We start from the raw sequence: 3,178 nt of genomic DNA on the forward strand, positions 1-3,178 counted from the left end.
TAGCTAACCCTGAGACAAAGGTAGGTAGAAACATGGTTCAGGAATTCTACTCAAATCTGTGGCAAACAGATAAGCAGAGAATGACTGGAACCGCCTTCTATACCTTTCGAACCATGGTCAGAGGGAAGATTATTTACTTCCACTTGGACAAAATAAGAGAGGTCTTCAAGCTGCCTCAACTACAAGATGATCCAGAATTCTTTAATAGGAGAATGGTGAGATTAGATAAGCGCTTGGACCAAGTTCTAGAGGACATATGCATCCCTGGAACCAAGTGGATAACCAACACAAAGGGTGTCCCAAATCAACTCAAGAGAGGAGATCTCAAACCAATTGCTAGGGGCTGGCTGGACTTCATTGGGCGTTCTATACTGCCCAGTAGCAGCCGCTCTGGAGTCACTGTCAAAAGAGCAATGATGATCTACTACATTATGCTGGGAAACGAAGTGGAGATTCATCATCTGATTTCTTGTGAGCTTTACACAATCGCAAACAAGAACTCCACTAACGCCAAATTAGCTTACCCAAGCCTAATCTCTCTGCTATGTAAAGATGCTGGGGTAAAGATAGAGTGGATGAGTATATCTCAATCGAGCACCTAATCACCAAAAATTCAATGGAAGGACAACAAATGCAAGATAACTTCATCAAAAGAAGGGCACAGGAGTTCCTCCCAGAAATCCCTCAAATTGACTACTAGACCCGTCTAGAAGCATCTGTCACCAAGCTACAAGAAGCTATGGATCAACTGAAAGAAGAACAGCAAATTCCAAATAGCATGCTCTGCAAACTACTAAAGGAACAAGAGAAGCAAGGGCATAAGCTATAGGAGCTGAAGCGCCAGAAGCTGTCTCTTGAAGGGCCAGACACCCCACAGATTGAAGGAGCATCCATCTCCCAAAATAAAGGTTGTTGTGTCCTAATCTTAACTCTGTGATAACTTTTGCTATTAGAGATCTACCTTAGGAGTCACATGAATAATACTAATTAGTATCTTTATTTTTATTTTTTTATCTCCAAGTAAGTTATAATTTATTTTTCTCATCATCATTAAACATGAATAAAATAGCAGATTTTTTTTTTAGAATAAGGAGGCAGTTTTATTTTCGAGTTTTTAATAAGAAAAATTCAAATCATTTATATGTGGTGGCAATACTTTTTGTCTTCTGAATGAATGCTTGAACAGTGCATAAATTTTGATAGTGAAGTTTATGAATGTTAAATTTGTTGACTCTTGAAAGAATAATGAAAAAGGAGAAATGTTATTGATAATCTGAAAAATCATAAAATTGATTCTTGAAGCAAGAAAAAGTAGTGAATACAAAGCTTGCGAAAAAAAATGGCGAAAAAATAAAAGAAAAAGAAAGAAAGAGAAAAAGCAAGCAGAAAAAGCAAATAGCCCTTTAAACCAAAAGGCAAGGGTAAAAAAGATCCAAGACTTTGAGCATTAATGGATAGGAGGGCCTAAAGGAATAAAATCCTGGCCTAAACGGCTAAACCAAGCTGTCCCTAACTATGTGCTTGTGGCGTGAAGGTGTCAAGTGAAAACTTGAGACTGAACGGTTAAAGTCGTGCTCCAAAGCAAAAAAAGAGTGTGCTTAAGAGCTTTGGACACCTCTAATTGGGGACTTCAACAAAGCTAATTCACAATCTGAAAATGTTCACCCAGTTATGTGTCTGTGGCATTTATGTATCCGGTGGTAATACTGGAAAATAAAGTGCTTAGGGTCACGGCCAAGACTCATAAAGTAGCTGTGTTCAAGAATCAACATACAAAACTAGGAGAATCAATAACACTATCTGAATTCTGAGTTCCTATAGATGCCAATCATTCTGAACTTCAAAGGATAAATTGAGATGCCAAAACTGTTCAGAAGCAAAAACTACTAGTCCCGCTCATCTAATGAGAATTTGAGTTTCATATAAAACTCTGAGATGTTATTGCCTCTTGATTTTCTTTCTATCCTATTTTATTCATCGAGTTGCTTGAGGACAAGCAACAGTTTATGTTTGGTGTTGTGATGAGCGGATATTTTATACGCTTTTTGGAGGTATTTTCATATAGTTTTTAGTAAGATTTAGCTAGTTTTTAGTATATTTTTATTAGTTTTTATGCAAAAATCACATTTTTGGACTTTACTATGAGTTTGTGTGTTTTTCTATGATTTCATGTATTTTCTGCCTGAAATTGAAGGACTTGAGCAAAAATCTGATTCAGAGGCTGAAAAAGGATTGCAGATGTTGTTGGATTCTGACTTCCCTGCACTCGAAATGGATTTTCTGGAGCTACAGAAGCCCAATTGGCGCGCTCTCAATTGCGTTGGAAAGTAGACATCCTGGTCTTTCCAGAAATATATAATAGTTCATACTTTGTCCAAGTTGAGATCACGCAAACTGGCGTTTAACACCAGTTTTCTACCCTATTCTGGCGTTAAACGCCAGAACTGGCATAAAAGTTGGAGTTAAACGCCCAAACTGGCACAAAAGCTGGAGTTAAATGCCAGGAGTAGCCTATGCACGTGAAAGCTTCAATGCTCAACCCAAACATACACCAAGTGGGCCCCGGAAGTGGATTTCTGCACTATCTATATTAGTTTACTCATTTTCTGTAAACCTGGGTCACTAGTTGAGTATAAAAACCACTTTTAGAGACTTACTATGGACCTTATGACTTTTTTACATCTGAATTTTGTATCTTCTACGGCATGAGTCTCTAAACTCCATGGTTGGGGGTGAGGAGCTCTGCTGTATGGATTAATGCAATTACTACTGTTTTCCATTCAATCACGTTTGTTTCTATTCTAAGATATCCACTCGCACTTCAACATGATGAATGTGATGATCCGTGACACTCATCACTATTCTCAACCTATGAATGCGTGCCTGACAACCACTCCCATTCTATCTTAGATTGAGTGTGTATCTCTTTGGTTTCTGATTCACGAGTTTGATTGCCTCTCCTGACAACAGAGCATTCAAATCTGTGAGATCGGAGTCTTCGTGGTATAGGCTAGAATTATTGGTGGCTATTCTTGAGATCCAGAAAGTCTAAACCTTGTCTGTGGTATTCTGAGTAGGATCTGGGATGGGATGACTATGACGAGCTTCAAACTAATGAGTATTGGGCGTAGTGACAGACGCAGAAGGATCAATGGATCCTATTCCAACATGAGTGAGA

This window comes from Arachis hypogaea, chromosome 20 (assembly GCF_003086295.3).
Source record: "Arachis hypogaea cultivar Tifrunner chromosome 20, arahy.Tifrunner.gnm2.J5K5, whole genome shotgun sequence".
NCBI classification, from domain to species: domain Eukaryota; kingdom Viridiplantae; phylum Streptophyta; class Magnoliopsida; order Fabales; family Fabaceae; genus Arachis; species Arachis hypogaea.